At 55.5% G+C, this 16441-nt stretch overlaps 1 protein-coding gene across 5 annotated transcripts in view; it reads left to right on the forward strand.

The window, feature by feature from the left end:
* The window catches only part of ZMIZ1 (zinc finger MIZ-type containing 1), a 240815-nt gene that overhangs the window by 41230 nt on the left and 183144 nt on the right, over positions 1–16441 (forward strand). For all 5 annotated transcript variants that reach the window (XM_069572535.1, XM_069572538.1, XM_069572537.1 and 2 more), the window contains exon 2: positions 9560–9683. The gene's annotated coding sequence lies outside the window, so the exon portion shown is untranslated. The remainder of the gene's footprint in view (positions 1–9559; positions 9684–16441) is intronic.

A 16441-nucleotide genomic window follows, 5' to 3' on the forward strand; every position in this document is an offset into this window, starting at 1 on the left:
GGCTATAGTCCATGGGGTCACACAGAGTTGGACATGACTGAGCGACTATCACACACACACACACACACACACACACACAATGGCAATAATAACCCTCACTGGCCATCTCATAGGGCTACTTTTAGGATCAGATGAGAAAAGGACTTTATGAAGAGAGTGGGGTGGTGACCACAGGGCACCATGGTGTCTTCCATCTCTGAGCGCAAGACAAGGGGCCCAGGGTCCTTGGGGTTAGGTGCTGTGTGGGGATCCAGGTCAGATGCTCCATCTGAATCCCCAGCTGCCACACTCCAGCCTTGGGACGTGGGCACATCACCCCATCTTCATCCACATCTCTAGGAGCCATGCTTGCTCCTCTTTCAAGCAGTCATATTAATATTAATAGTGGGTGCCTTGTGGTGGGATGGAAGGACTCATGAGAAATGTGTGTCGAGCTCAGCACAGAGCTTAACGCAAAGTAAATGCTCGAGTCAGCAATATCTGTTCCTGTTTTTGCCAGCTTTATGCCACGCAGGTGGACACTATGTTCAGAAACACAGGGGAATGATGTATTGGCATCATATTACAATAGAATCTGTGTTTCGAGACTTTGTCTCCATCAGTCCCTACCCAAGAAGAGTTCGGGCGCCTCTTTAGGGCAGTCTGGAGGGGCTGTGATGGAACTGCACCCTAGCCTGCAGGATGGTGCCCTAAGGTGGAAGGTGGTCAGTGCTGACCTCTGCTGCCTCCTGGGAATCAGGGTGCCAGGGCCCCCCACAACTCCCTGGCTCTCCAGTGGGAGTCCAGCAGACATGTCTAGACCTGCCTGAACTGCACCCTCACTGGCCAGAAGCCCGGAAAAGAGGCCTGCAGCAGGGCTTGATGTTGTCGCTGAGCCGGGTGAGGACTGAAGACCCCACTGCCAGCCAGGTGCTCACCCTGCTGGCTGCAGATTGAGCCCATGGGCAACCCCATCACACATGGGCTCCCTGACCTGTGCTCCGCCTCGTACCGGCTGACGGGGTCCAGGAGAGGGGCCAAGTCCCCATCACACTGAACGAATGAGCCCCTGCTCCCAGGCCAGGGTGGGCAGGCACAGCCAAGGCAACAGGCGCTCAGAGGTGGTGGGCCACAGTGGGCCCAGATAGGCAGGGCGGAGAGGAGGCAGGCCAGACTGGAGCCAGACCTTGAAGGACGAGGAGACTTAGCTCAGTGAAGGGACAGCACTCAGAAGGACAGAAGTGTGTGGCAAAGCTCTGGAGTCATTCCTGGGGAAAGGCGTGCCCTCTCCCATAAGACATCTGGGCCGCTCCGGTCCAGATGGCCTCGCCTGTCAGTGACCAGTGGCCATGGGGTGAAGCAGATGGCCAGCGAGGGGGGGCCACCCTCAGGCCTGAGCCAAGAGAGGCCAAGTGGCCCACACAGGCCAGAGCCCGAGACCTTGGCACCGGCCACTCGGAGCTCTCGACTCGAGAGTTAATGATTCATTTGTGGCCAATTTCTGCTGGCCTTTGCCTGGAAATTCCCAAGCCTGCCCCTTCCCTTGGCTCCGGGAGCTCCAAGAGTACAGTCTCATTTACACTTGGCGGAGGACATCACCCCCACTATCCAGGGAATGGCTTTTACAATTACAGCAGTAGTGATGCTGGCTAGCCCTTAGGAAGAACTGATTCTGACCTACACGCTGGGGCTGGGGTGCTTGTTGAACTGTAGTGATGTTAGGGGCCCCTCTCCGACCCCCTGGGCAAGGTGCTGATGGAAGGAGCCCCGTTTGCGTTCACGGTGCTCCACATTGAGGGCAGAGCCAATGCAAACAGAAGCCAGTCTGGTGTCATGTGAAAAGTGTGACAGCAGCTACAAAGGGAGGCATGGGGCTTGACCTGGGGAGGACTTGGCTGTAGGAGAGAGAGCAGTGACATGTACAAAGGCCCAGGGCGCGAATGGACAGGGGAGACTGAGTCGCTCTTCTCTGGCTGGAGCAAAGAGGCCGTAAGAAACATCTGGAAGTTCAGACACAACTCCCAGGTGAAGGACTCAGCAGACTTGGGGGTTTGGCAGTGGGAGGTGCTGGCAGTGGGGAGTCCGGGCTGCTGCCTGAATAGGGATAGGTGTGCTTGATTGGAATTTGGGGGGTTCACTTGCCCATATGTGTCTTGTTTCTGCCAGTCAGCAAACCTCCCTTGACAGCCTGCTCTGTGCCCACTCAGGCCCAAGCCCTACACAGGTGTGGTGGTAGATGAGAGGGAACAGATCACGTGCAGCACTCCAGGTGGGGTGGCAGGGACCCAGCAGAGCCGCGTGCCGCTGGCAGATGTACGGGTCTGTGCAGAGGCCAGGCGATGACTGCTGTCGTTTTCAGACTCGCTGAGCCCCGTTGTCCCGAGTCTTCAAGTGAGCGTGGTGGCCTGTTCAGGTCGTCTTAAGGAACTGCATGTTCCTGGCAGACTGGAGAGACAGCCTGGAGGTTAACCCTGTCCCCTCAGACCACATGGTCTTCCCGAAGGTCGAATGGGTATCTGTCTCTCTGCACATGCACAGACTGAGGCCCAGAGAGGCCAAGGCCGATGACCGCGCTCAGGGCCCCGGTCTCCCAGTCCTTAGCTGGCTGTATGCATGTCACCCCCCGCATCCTCTTCCACCCCTGCTGCAAATTTAAGAATATTTCCCCAAACCAGGCCAAATATAGAGCAGCCTGGTCCTCCAGGTTGAAAAGTCCCAGGCTTGGGGAGGGGGCTTCCGTTACATGTCTTTGCAACTTTGCACATTTAGTTTCTTCTGATTATTTCTTGACAGTCCCAGGCGTTGGTGGTAAACAGCCACTCTCCCCAGAATGTTTCCCTGCGACAGCAGCTTTCTCTGGAGAGGGTGCTATCAACACTTGGCAGGGCCTCCTCCCAGCTCCCAGCTCGGGCTCCTGAGCAAGGAGAGCTCCTGAAAGCCGTTCAAGAATGCCCTGCTCTCCTGGGGGGCTGGGACTGCAGGGTCCTGGCGGGCGTGGGCCTGGCCTCTTTGTTCCCTGCAGCAGCCAGCAGCCTGGCCTGGCCTCAGAGCCTCAGATGGCCCCTGGTTGTGGATGGTCCCCGAGCGGAGAGGTGGGGAGGTATCGGGTGTCTGCTGGCTCCCACAGCCCTGGTGCCCTGGTCCTTGGCACGGATCAGCGACAGGAGGGAGCCCGAGGACGGCTCTGCCAGGCCTGTCTGTGGCCGGGAGAGCAGTGGTGCTACGGCCCTGCAGCCTCCGTGGTCTGCGTCACGTGCTGGCTTAGGTGTCCTGAGTCAGAGCCAGGAAATGGATCTGCCATGCGGGGGTGGAGGTGCCGCTGCCCCGGGCAGCTGGGGTGAACCCCAACCTCCTGCCTGTCAGCGTTCAGTGGCGGCCTGGCCTCATGCATCACTCCCCTGGCCTGGCCTGGATTTGACCAGGGCCTGGAAGAGAGGCTGAGGTGACGGCCGGCTCCCTGCTCCACACGGTGTGGCCAAGCCCCTAAGCCCACACGGGCAGTACCTGCAGGGCTGTTGACAGGATGGAATGCTCGACTTAGGCTCAGCGAGGCTGCGGACCTCTGCTGGGGCTGTACAGCTTTCCTGGGATGCCCTTCCCAGGCTTGCGCTCTGGGTGAGACTTTACCCAAGAATGACTTCGGTGGCAAAGCCTTCCTTAACAGCCCCGCTGCAGCCAAAGTGGTTCCCTTTTCCTTGGAGCCACCCTCGGAGTTGACCTCCACGGTAGCTCCTATCACAATGCAGTGTAACCACGTTTTCCTTCAAAGGGCTCTCTCCCACCTTTGCCTGCGTGAGTGCTTTGAGGCTGATTTATCTGTGCACCTTGCATGCCTGGTGTATACTAGACGCTCAATAAAAGCAGGCTGGATTTAATAAAGGGGGTTCCTGAAAGCGGTATCAGAGTATCCCTTTGTCAATAAGGTGGTAAAAATGGTGGGGGGCAGTCAATTGGGAGGCTGACCACCCCCCACCCCCCACCAGACCCCCTTCGCAGCCTCTGCCTGCCTGGGTAGTAGCTGGGGGCTGCGGCAGCCCCCTCCCCGCTTCCACGCAGCCAGAGTCTTCCTTGCCAGCAGGAGTCGGCTCCCTGGGCTGCCCGTGTGATCACTCTCCAGAAAACACCCCAGTGGAAACTGCATGAATGATTGATAAGAGCTGAGAGCTGTTTAATTTTTCCCCCTGTTTAATGGCTATCAATAATTTAATACGCTCTCTGTATGTTTTTAAGAAATAGCACCCATTTCACCGTCTCCGGTTTAGCGGGCTAAATGATTTAAGTGTTGGAAATGTGCTCTGAGGATGGAGGTTTGAGAGGCAGAGGAATCTGGGGGCTGGTGGGGCTGGGGGAAGGTGGGTTCAGAGCCAGCCAGCAGCATCTCGGCCTGGGGGTGTGTGTGTCTGTGTGTGTGTGTGCGTGCGTGTGTGTGTGTGTGTGTATGTATGTGTGTGTGTGTGAAGGTGGGAGGGAGGGGGCGGGTAAAAGCCAGCGCCTTTCTGCTAAGAGCAAGATAATTGCTTTTCCGGGTCTCGCTGAGCAGCAGCTGAACAGCTGTCAACTCACCCCCTCCCCAGTGCTGAGCTTTTCTGGATAACTCTGGGGGGCCGAGGGGGCGCTAGGAGGGAGCGGCTGCCGGTACCACCATGGGCTAGAACCGCCCTCCCCCTGACATCTCTGCCCCTCCTAAAGCTGTTAAATCATTTTTATTTTAATGGTGCAGTTAGTCTCCTGGCAGCCGCATCTTCCAGATAGGGTAGGGGAGGTGTGGAGTGCGAGGCTCAGAATCACTCATCTCAAGGCCCAAAGGGACCTGGAAGGTCATCTGCCGGTGTTCCCCTCAAACTTTCCAGATGCGCAGGATCACCTGGGAGGACTTGTTAAAAATTTAAATTTCTGGGCTGCGTTCCAGACCCACAGACTTCCATTCTCAGGGGAGAGGCCTGGGAGGCTGTGGGTTTAACGAGCGGCCCCGGTGATTCTTATCATCAGAGGAGTTTGGGAAATACAGAGCTCAGCGCCAGTTCCGATGCTTCCTGCGCACCCTCAGCACCACTTGGTCACTGCGTCCGCTTGCACGCCTCTGTGGACAAGGCCCTCGCCACTCTGAGACGGCACACCCGCTTGGGGAAGATGTGCCCCGATCCAGAGCTCCTTCTCTCATTAGTCTGGACCTACCCAGCTGCCCTCACAGGCTCCTCACGCCAAGTTACCTCTGCCATAGGACAGACCAAAGCTGCCCAGCAAATAGCCGGGTCTCCTGGAACCTTGTGTCTCTCCATCTCCCATCCTGAATGCTCTGGCTTCTCTGTGCCTCCTTGTTGGGCAAGGAACATCCTTTCTTAGTGAAAAATCTGGGTACCAGGGAAAGCATGAGGGTGGAGATGGACTCTCCCCTCCAGGCCTGAGCACCCCCTTCCCAGGGGCAGGTGGGTGGCAAGGTACTGTGGCCTGCTATCGATGGCCTGCAGTGGCCATACCAGCCTGCTTGTGGCAGGCACCATCGCTGGCACAGTAGGGCCTCTGAGGAGGCAGAAAGATTCCCCGGCCTTTCAGTGGCCAGCCCTCCCACAAGAAAGAAAAATGTGACTCATCAGAGGCAGTTGACTCAGCCGATCTCTGGGATAAGAGCGGAGGGGGCTAAGGCCGGAGGGGGCTACCCGAGGGCCACACATCCATTGAGGACAATGCTGGAATTGCAGAAATGGAATAGGAAGCCCAGAGAAGGGCGTCCAGGACCGAGGCCCTGGTGCTCACCTGAGTCACAGTCATGGAGTCAGTGTATGGAAGGATTTTAGCAGAGCTGATGCCCACGTGTCTGACATTACAACTCTTCCATTGTTTGGGCAGAGATGCGGTGCTGACTGCCAGTCAGCCCTGCTGTGTACTTTATTTCACTAGATAATTAAGAGGGAAGGAGTAGTACCCTTTCACAGGTGTCACCATCTGGCTACAAAATGGGTGGCTGCTTAAGTCCTTTCTCTCTTTGTAAACCCTCTTTGTACCCCTAAATTTAGCCATGCCCTTGGTCTACCTGGGAGAAACCAGATTCCCAGGAGATGGTGACATATGACCCTTCTTATGATCACCAGTTCTCCCTGTTCCCCTTCACCCCCAAAGCCTGGTTGATCATCACAGCTCCACTGCAGAGGTTGTGACCCTAGGGGAATAAATAGGAAAAGGGGTGCCCCCTAACCCTGACAGGGCTCCCACTTGGAGAGTTCCAAGAGCTGGGGAGACTGCAGGGACAGACTTAAATCTGTGCTCAGGAAATTCCAGCTCCAGAGAGAGAGTTGTGTGAATACGGATACTTGGGCAAGGCCAAGGGCAGTCAGGGAAGGCTTCCAGGAGGAGGTGCTTCCTGCCCTCAAGCTTGAAGCTGGGCAGGAAGGGAGGGGCCTCCCCAGCACAGAGGTGTAAGGTGGCACTGTGAATGTGCAGAGGAGAGTGAGGTGAGGCCAGCAGGCCAGGGCGGGGCTGGGTCTTGGCTCCCTGGGCAGAAAGCCATGGAAGGTTGGTTTGTTTTTAGCTTCAGCTGAGGTATTACATCCATGCTGAAAAAGTGTGTGTATGCTGAGCATAGCTCAACAGATTCTCACAAAATGAATACCCTCATGTGACCACCATATAGACCAAGAAACAGAACATTCCAGATCCCCTAGAAGCCCCCCCACATACCCCCTTCCAGTCACTGCTCTCCCTCAGGGATAATGACTACTCTACCCTTACAATATCAACAGCATGCTATCAGTTATCTATTTCTGCCCCAAAACCACCCCGAAACTTAGTGGCTTAAACAACTGCCATTTATTATGTCTCATAATTCTGTGGTTTGCCTGAGCAGTCCCTCTGCCAGTTGCCCTTGGGCCTATGTGACTCCAGTCACCTGAAAGGCCGGCTGGACAGGATGGTCAAAGGTGGCCTCAGTCACATCTGGCAGGTTGTGCTGGCTGTTGGCTGGGCAGCCTCACTTCTCCTCCATCCTCCAATAAGGTAGACTGGCTTCCTTCCCTGGCCAGGCCACATTCCAAGAGGGCCCCAACCAGAAATAGCAGGATTTCTTGAGACCTAGTCTCTGTAAGTTATAAAATACTACTTTCACCAAGTTGTATGGGTCAAAACAAGTCTCGTGGTCAGCCTGGATTCAGGGATAGAGGCTAGGCTCCACCTCTTTTTAAAAATATTTATTTGTATTTATTTATTTGGCTGCACGAGGCCTTTGTTGTGGGACACGGGATCTTCGATTGCCATTGCGGTACACGGGATCTCTTAGTTGCAGCATGTGGGGTCTAGTTTCCTGACCCAGGATTGAACCCAGGCTCCCTGCATCGGGGTTGCAGAATCTTAGCCACCAGACCACCAGGGAAGTCCTTAGACTTCACCTTTTGATAGGAGGAGCTGCAGAGAGTCTGTGGCCATGAGTCTTCAGTCTACCACAAGCTAGAGTAGTTTTGTCTGTTCTTCTTGTTCAGTCACTAAGTCATGTCTGACTCTGCAACCCCATGGACTGCAGCACGCCAGGCTCCTCTGTCCTACACTTGTCCCGGAGTTTGCTCAGATTCTTGCCCATTGCATTGGTGATGTTATCTAACTATCTCATCCTCTGTCGTCCCCTTCTCCTATTGCCTTCAATTTTTCCCAACATCAGCGTCTTTTCCAATGAGTCACCTCTTCGCATCAGGCGATCTTTAAATAAATGGACTCCTTAAGTATATTCTCGGTGCTTGCCTGTTAGTGTAGTGGTAAAGAAATCAGGAGACACGGGAGACACAGGTTCGAGCCCTGGGTCGGGAAGATCTCCTGGAGGAGGGCATGGCAACCCACTCTGATGCTCTCGCCAGGAAGATCCCATGGACAGAGGAGCCTGGAGGACTATATAGTCCACAGGGTTGCAGAGAGTCAGACAAGACTGAGGTGACTGAGTACGCAATATATTACCCATTGTGTCTGGCCCTTTTGGTCAACACTGTGTTCATAATACTCGCCTGTACTGTTGGATATAGTTGGAGATTATTTGTCCTCGTTGCTGTGTTGTATTTCATTGTGTGGAGACACTGATTTATCCATTCTACAGTTGATGACCATTTGGGAAGTTTTCATCCTTGGGCCGTTTTGACTAGCACTGCTGTGAACATTCTAGTATGCATCTCTGGGTGACCACATGCACAGCTTTCTGTGGAGTTGAAAATGCTGGGTTGATGATAGACCACAGGCTAGGGGATGCGTGCAAACTGTTCAAGGTGGTGACCATTACATGCCCCACCAACCCGTGTTTGGGAGGCCCAAAAGACCTCTGTGGAGGAGAGGGAAGTGGTTAGTGGGGGTTTTAGAGAGGCCCCCCAGCTGAATATGGGCTGGAGCGGTGTCTCTAACCCCAGGGTTCCCTGTAAGGTGCCCTCTCTGGCCTGCCCCTGGCTTTAGGCCTCCTGGCTGGGAAAGGAGGACCATCAGACCAGATGGCTCTTTTCTGAATTTGATCTTCATTGCTGCGCTTTTTCCTGTCCCACAGCCCTCCTACTGCCCTCCCTCTTTTACCCTCCTTCTACAGCTAGCCTCATCCCCCGATAATCAGGGAAGCTAGGTGCCTGCGTGAACTGACACACGTGGATGCAGGAGGTGGAAGGGACTGCCGTGGCTGCCTCCAGGCAGTGGACAAGACAAGCAGACTTGGGCTTAATTTCTGGCCTTGCTCTCTCTTGCAATGGGACCTTGGGAACCCTGCAATGGGAACCCTTCCCTTATCGGGACCTCAGTTTCCTCGTATGGGAATTGGCAGAGAAAGGAGTCAACCTCCCCAAGTCTCTGCTCTCTCCAACCTGAACTCTGGGTTCTGGAATCTAACAGGGGCAAGGGTGTGAGGAGGCCCGTGGAAAGCTCGGCAGGCTTCTGGACTTTAGGGCACATGTCAATTGGCCCATTTTGTTCAGCTTATTCACTGACCATCTTCACTGCCCCACTCATCCATCCACCCATCCATCCCTCCCTTTATCCATCCAGCAGTCTCTGTGGCCTTGTGAGCCTCAGAGGACAGACGTAAACAAGACCTCATTCCTGATGACCGGGAGTTCTGCTCACGGGGGAACCCGGCCAATAGGAAGCTGGGGCGGGGGCTGCAGGGAACGTGGTCAGCTGGACCCAAGCCCCTGCAGGATGAACAAAGAAAGGAGAGCAGGCCAGCGAGGGCTCCCTGGGGACTTCTGAGCAGAGCGGGGCTTTGAAAGACAGAGACACACGGAAAAGGGCTCCAGACAGAGTACCCGGCTTATCCAAAGGATGGGGTTCCTGGGGGGCTAGGCCGACTGCCACACAGTGGTGGGTGTCCCAGCATGGCTATGGCTGCAGTACAGGGTACAGAGGAGCTGACCTTGGTGCTGGGGCCAGTTCTGGACCTCTGACCTTTACTTGGAGTGGAGGAGGAGGACAGCATCCGGTTTCTAGGGCGGCTCCACTTCTATGGGCCTGCTCAACTCTCCAGGAGATGGCCAGAGGGGCCTGGGCAGGCAGGACCTAGAGGTGGGTGAAGAGGGTCAGGGCCCTCAGGCTCGGGCTTGGAGCTCACTGCACCCTCCCCTCTCTTCCACAGGACCTGCATCAGCTCTGCTCAGCCAGGTTGGACTGCTGGGGCCACAGCCTCCTTCCCCTGCGACTGCCTTTTCCTGACGCCCTTAGCAGCCTCCAGTCCCAGTGGTCAGCAGAGACCTTGGCAGGTAAGCAGAATGAGCTGGGCCCTGACCCTGGGTATCTGCAGGTGTGGGACTCAGCCCAAGCGGCTGGTGCTGTTTCAGGGCCTAGAGAAGCGGGAGCTGGGCTGTCATCAGTGAGGAAGGGGAAGGGGTTTATTTCTTAATTTTCACTTCTCCTTGGCCTCCTCCTCTCAGAGGGAGCCAGAGAGTGGAGGGTTGCGGGGAGGGATATACCCTAGCCTGGCACTTGAACTTCAGGTTTTATCCAGTTGCCAACTCCCAGTGTAGTGTTGGGTAGCCCTGTCCCTTCGCTCTTGAGAGTCTCAGTTCTCTCATCTAGCTCATAGAAGTAATAATAATATCCTCTAACATTCTGAGCATTTAACTGTATGCCAGGCACTATGCTAAGTATTGTGCAGTTATTAACTCTTTTCATCTTCATCACAGCCCCGTGAGGTGGGGGCTGTCATCCTCCCCATTGTACAGGCGAGAAAACTGAGGTTTGTGGTCTGAAAGGAGTGTGCCCAAGGCCACACGCGTGGCTGAGCCCTCATGGGACTCACTTCCAGGTCTGTGTGGCTCCAATGTGCCAGTTCCTGACATCTGGTTCATTCTGCCCCTGGCCTTGTGCCCTCTCTGCTGGTCTTTTCTTGTGGGTGGGCATCAAGAGATCATGGGTGTCCTCAGTTGGCTGGTGGGAAGTATGAGGTTAGGAAGGCTGCCATGCTGTGGGATGAGAAATAACATTGGCGTTTCATATGAGTATGGGGAGGCCGAAATCTTCTTGGAGGAGGTGGCCCAGGTTATGATCCAGAATGTCTCTGAGAGGACTAAGATTTTCCTGAGGAAGAAGATCCTTTATAGTTACATGTGAACATGAGGTTTTCATTTGGAAGTATAAATACACATGCAAGTCCCAGAGGGTTCTTCTACCCCATAGTCATACCTGTGTCCATGCACACGTGTACACGCATACACTACACAGACAACGTGTGCTTGTAAACCTGTCCTTGCATGCTAAGGGGCTACAGACATGCATACACACACAGCCGTGAATGGTTGTGTTTGCACAGATACATGCAGGATCCTGCAGAGGCACGCTCCCTCTCACGCATATACACACAGACATCACTCGTTTATGCTATAGACATACACGCGCACAATCAGACTTGCTGCACACACACGCTTACACAGATGCACAGACACAGGTTCTCACGACGCATGGTGCCTCCACATACACACAGGGGTGTACTCACATGCACACACAGGGAAGGATGTGTTCCAAGGAGAAGGGACCATGGCGCAGGGGGCATGAGTTCTGACTGGTGTGTTCTCTGGTGAGGGAAGAGCTCTGGGAAGAACCCCCAGGAGGCGACAAGTGAGCTGAGCATTGGAAGGCAGGGAGAAGTTTGCTAGGTTGATATAAAGAAGAAAAGAGAAACCCAAGCGGAAGGTCCAGCTCTTGCAAAGTCCCAGAGAAATGAACGTCTGTGGCTGATTCATGTTGACGTATGGCAGAAACCATCGCTATTCTGTAATTATCCTCTAATTAAAGAAAAAAAGTTCATTTACTGGCCCTCTGCTTCCTCTCCCAACATGTCCACCAAAAAGAATCTCCTAGAATCAAGTCTGGCTACATAATTTTCAGGGCCTGGTTCAGAACAAAATTGTGGAGCCTGTCACTCAAAAATTATTAAGGATTTCACAATGGTGGTCATAGAACATCAAACCAAGAGTGGGTCCTTCTGAGCCTGGGGCCCTGGGCACCTGCCCGTGAAGCCAGCGCTGCCCAGAACAAGTGAAGCACGGACTTCACATGCAGGCTCCACCAGTCGCTGACAGCCCCAGTGACCTTGGGCAGGTCCCGCATCAGCCTATGAGACTCATCGGTCCAAGGGAGAGATGTTGCCCTCTCCACCAGCTGCAGAAGCCCCGGTGGAGCCAGCATCCAGCTCATCTCAAGCATCTGGGGACAGTGGCTTCAGTGAGGGTGGGATGACAGCCCCACCCCCCGGCAGGCAGTGGTGTCCAGGGGGTTCCCGGTGTGCACTCTCTGCCTTTGAGCCCTGTCCCTACCCACTTTGGAAACCCGGTGTTTGTGTGCCTTGCCTAATCCACAGGGGCAGAGGGGGTTGGGGGCTGCTCTGTGTTTTATTTGCAGAATCTTCTGCCTCATTGCCCCTTGCCTGCCCTTCTGTGTTTGGCAAACTCACTTCTGTGGGCCAGATGCTGTGGAGCCTTCTCTGACCCCAGGCCTGCCCTCCTGACCTCTGCCCTGTGACCCCCTCCAGTAGCTACAATGACCTCTTGTTACTGTAGAGTTCTTTACAGTGTGCAAGCTCTTTCACACCCCATCAGGCCATTGAGAAAGCCCTTGAGAGGTCCTATGCCCTTTGCTAGACTGGAAAACAGAGGCCCAGAGTTGCAGTCCCTAGCCTAGCTCCCGGGCTGAGGTCAGGCCCGCCTCAGGAAGGGGTGTAGACAGTGGCCACAGAGGGTGGCACCTAGGCTCTGCTCTGAGGCAGCTTCCCATTTCAGCATTTTGGAAGACAGGCTCTCCCAGCCCCTTACCTAGGAGAGGCCCCGCAGGTGCTACGGCTGTTGGAGAGGACCCAGCGGGCTGGAGGTCTGTTCAGCTGAGCACACAAGCCCCCGGCCCTACCCACCCCTGTGAGTGGCTTGGCCCGCTTCCCTCAGCCTGGCAAACTGGAGCCAGGTCTGGGTCATGACAGACAACCCAGCTGGACACGAAGGATATCTAGTCGGGGCCATGACAGCTGCCCCCCTGGCTGGCACTTCATTAAAGGTACTCAGCACACCTTTGGTGGATGACTGCAGGGGGCATGGATGTGGTGAAGGCTATGGCCTCCGAGCCTCGGCGCTGGAGTGTTCCAGACTCTTCACACTCCTCTCTTTGTAACTTCAGATGAGTGGCTTAATCTCTCTGTGCCTCATTGCTTCATCTGTAAAATAGGGATAATAATAGAACTGACCCCACTGAGTTGTGAGGAATTCAATAAAGTCATCCACATAAGCCCTTGCTGCAGTGCCTGGGATGAGGTTAGCGCTCCAGGGCATTGATGGTAGGCAAGCAGGTGGGGCTGAGTGATGGGGCTGATCCCCAGGGCTGTGGGCACACAGGGAGAGACGTGGCTGGATTGTCATTTCAGAGAGGCTGTAGGGGGACAGCGGGGGTTGGGGTTTCATATGAGGCAGTTCCAAACAGCTGTGGATGAGAGCTCTGTAGGCAGGGACCTGGGTTGACAGCTCCTCTAGCCCTGAGTTTCTGGCTTCACATTGACAGCATGAACACCGTCAGCTGTCAGTCAACAGGTTTCCAGGGCTACACGGCACAAGGCAATTTGGGGCTGCTTCGACGACGTTGAGTGCCAAGCCCAGCTCATGGCGGGCCTGGCCGTGGCCACGCAGAGCTTGGATTCCGGGGTCCCCATGTGGCATGCATGTCAGCCTCCAGCGCCAGCTGGGAATGCACAGACTCCTTTCCCTCCTTGGAATTTACTGCCAGCAGTCCGGGCCTGTCCACTCCCAGCCTCTGCAGCCAGCACTGACCCTGCAACCCCTCACCCAACCTGGGTCTGGAAATACAGTCCACAGCCCACTGGTCATTCCTCCCCGAGGTGGGGGACCCTCTGGGTCAGCAAGGAGGGCCATTGTCCTCACAGGCCCTTCGAGCAAAGTTTTTGTTCAAGCCTCAGTCTTGCTGCAGACCTGCTGTGTGACATCAGACAAGTCACCGTCCCTCTCTGAGCAGCGGTTCATTGGTCTGTAAAACCAGAGACTCTGCTGAGACAGGTCAGGGTTCACAACCTGCAATGTTCTCAAACATCTCAACAACCCAGGGACACTCGAATTATCCCACACTAGATGAAGAAGCTCAAAGCTCAGTCGTGTCCGACTCTTTGCGACCCCGTGGAATTCTCCAGGCCAGAATACTGGAGTGGGTAGCCTATCCCTTCTCCAGCGGATCTTCCCGATCCAGAAATTGAACCGGGGTCTCCTGCATTGCAGGCGGATACTTTACCAACCGAGCTATGACAGAGGCCCCAAAGCACGGAGAGTTTAGAAATATACACAGGGTCACAGTGCTGCCTGCGGGTATTCAGCCCAGTCTTACCTGACACCGTAGTATGTGTTTTCCCCACTACCTCTGCCTCTGGTAGCCACATGTATGTTTGCTGGTGAACCATTCATTCCATCAGCCATAGTGAACACTTACTAGGCTCCGGCACTGGGCTAGGAGCTGGCATCCACAAGTGTCACTTTGAGTGCTAACTTGAGTGGAGGTCAACAGAATCTACAGAGCAGTGTGTGCTAGGTGGAGCCTCTCAGCAGGTGAAGGCAGTAGGAAATGGGAGGGACAGCTCTTCCCTGGTGCGAGAGGAGGCAGGCAGGGGAGACTGCCTGGAGGAGGGGTCTAGATCCCTACACAGAGGAGTGAGGGAACAGGGTCTTCCTGGGATCTCTGCACAAGTTGGTGGAATAGGTGAGGAGTCTAGCTGGGAGAGGACACTTCATTCAGCCACACCTGGGAGCAGGTACTGAGGCAGCTCCCAGGGGCCGTCGAGTTTGACCTTGATCTTGCAGATTGCAGGGAGCCAAAAGGGGCTGTGGAGCAGTGGCAGCTCCTCTGTGAAGGCCAGGAGCGGGGACTGGCCTCGGCCTGGAAGCAGAGGCTCACAGCTCACCCAGAGACAGTGGCAGAGGGGAGGGGCAGAGCTGGGGGATTGTGTACCCCAGCTGGCTGGACTTCCAGCACACCGAGTCCTCTTCAGCAACCCAGGCACCTTGGGACCTCTCCTGGGCCAGCAGCTGGGCCTCTTTCCCAGAGGGATGCTAGTCTGCCCAAATGCTGAAATGGGAAGCTGTCCCGGAGCAGAGCCCAGGGGCCACCTTCTATAGCCACAGTCTGCACCCCTTCCTGATACAGACCTGACGTTAGCCCATAGGTGGGGCTGGAAGGGAGCCATGAACAAATCTGTCCAATGACATGGTAGACACAGAGAGACCCACAGCCCAACCCAGAGTCACACAGCATCATCATGGCGGTTGCAGGAGGCTGACGGCCTAGACAGGAGGTGAAAGGATGGTCCCCTGGTTCTCCCAGAGTCTGGTGGGAGCCTGCTGCTGCCTGTGGTGTGTGGGGCTGCCCTTGTACCCCAGGGACCACTGACCTCGGCCACCAGCAGGGCTCTCTGAGGACAAGCAGGGATTTGGTGAACTACACCAAGAAGGATTCCTTGGGTGTTACTCACAGCGGGTGCTTTTCCCTCCCTGTGGTGTTTGCTCACCACCCCTCTCTGAGCCCTAGAGTTTGTTTTCCTCTGGTCCGGGAGCCACATACTCAGGGTGAGGGCAGCCACACCCATGCCCTGTGTCCCAGGTCCAAGCCTCTGTGACCTTGCGGGCAGGGAGCAGACATTGGGTGGGGCTGTGAGGGTGGCCTCTTTATTTGAATCATAGCATCTCCGCCGCGTGGGGGAGGAATAGCCTTAGGAAATCACCTGGCCCAACCCCTCGTGGTACCGATGGGGAAACTGAGGCTCAGAGAATGGAGGGTACACCCCAAAGTAGCCCAGCATGGCCCTGCAGGCTTTCAGCTGAGCTCACTGCCACCCTAAACTGTGTGGCGGCTGTGGACGCCAGCAGGGCCCAAGTCCTACAGCTAATGTGACCCATCTGTGGGGTGTGGTGCTTGCAGAAAGGCAGGACCCACCCCTGAGCGGCTGGGGCTGCAGAGTGGGGGTCCTGGGAAGTTCTGGAGATGTGGAGAGCAGAGCAGGGCACCCTCAGACCTGGCTCTGTGAAGGCCTTGTTTGTCCTCCGCCTCCTGTCATCACCAGCTCCTGCTAAGGCCTGCGATTCTTAGTTTTCTCCTCCCTTCTGTTTACGCCGAGACCCAGTGGGGTCTGGGGGTTCTAGGCCCGGAGGCCAGGGCAGAGAGAATGCTCCAGAGTCAGGCTCCGATCAGAAAGCTGACAGGATGCAAGGGGGTGAGGAAGGAAAGTGGACTCTGGAAACCTGAGGCCGCCTGTGCCCCCTGTCAGCCCCCTTCGCCGAGCCGCAGCCGGGAGCCCAGAGACCGGTCTGCAGAGGCTGCCGGATCTGCAGTTGTTAGGATGAGTTCTCAGGGTCCCCAAGGAGGGTTCCAAGTCAGGGAGGGCTTCTTGGAGGAGGTGGAGTTCTAGCTGGTTCCTGAAGAATGGACATTATTGTGATCTGAAAGCATTCCAAACACAGGGACCAGCTGGGTCAAGGCTTTGAGGCAGGCACTCTGGGGGCAGATCGGTCGTGCCAAGAGTGGGCAGTGAAGGAAATAAGGTTGGAGATGCCCCCTACAGGCCAGATGGCAGAAGAAGGAGGAAGTTTGTACTTGTTTCTAACTTGCTAAACATCCTTGAGAGATTCCCTGCTCCACTTCTGTGCCTGTTTGCCTCAGATCTCCTATGAGTTCCAGGCGGTCCACACAGCAGGCCAGGGCTGCAGTGGAAGAGCCTACCTTTGGGGAGGTTGTGAGCAAGTGTCAGGGTCCTAGGCTTCCCCTGGGAGCTGGTGGGCAACTGGCCAAGGATTCCAGGGGACCCAGGCTTTGCCAGAAGCCAGGGAGGACGGGGAACTCAGCCTTTAGGGCACTCTCCTGCTTGCTAAGAATCCAACTCCCAGAGTAGACTACGAAGCTGAGAGTCTGATGGGGAGGTGGGCTGAGCAATGGGCTTCCTCTCCTTCCTGTGACCAGTTGCCTCTTTACTTCTTCTCAGGAAGGT

The sequence above is a fragment of the Ovis canadensis genome, chromosome 25 (assembly GCF_042477335.2).
Source record: "Ovis canadensis isolate MfBH-ARS-UI-01 breed Bighorn chromosome 25, ARS-UI_OviCan_v2, whole genome shotgun sequence".
Lineage (NCBI taxonomy): Eukaryota > Metazoa > Chordata > Mammalia > Artiodactyla > Bovidae > Ovis > Ovis canadensis.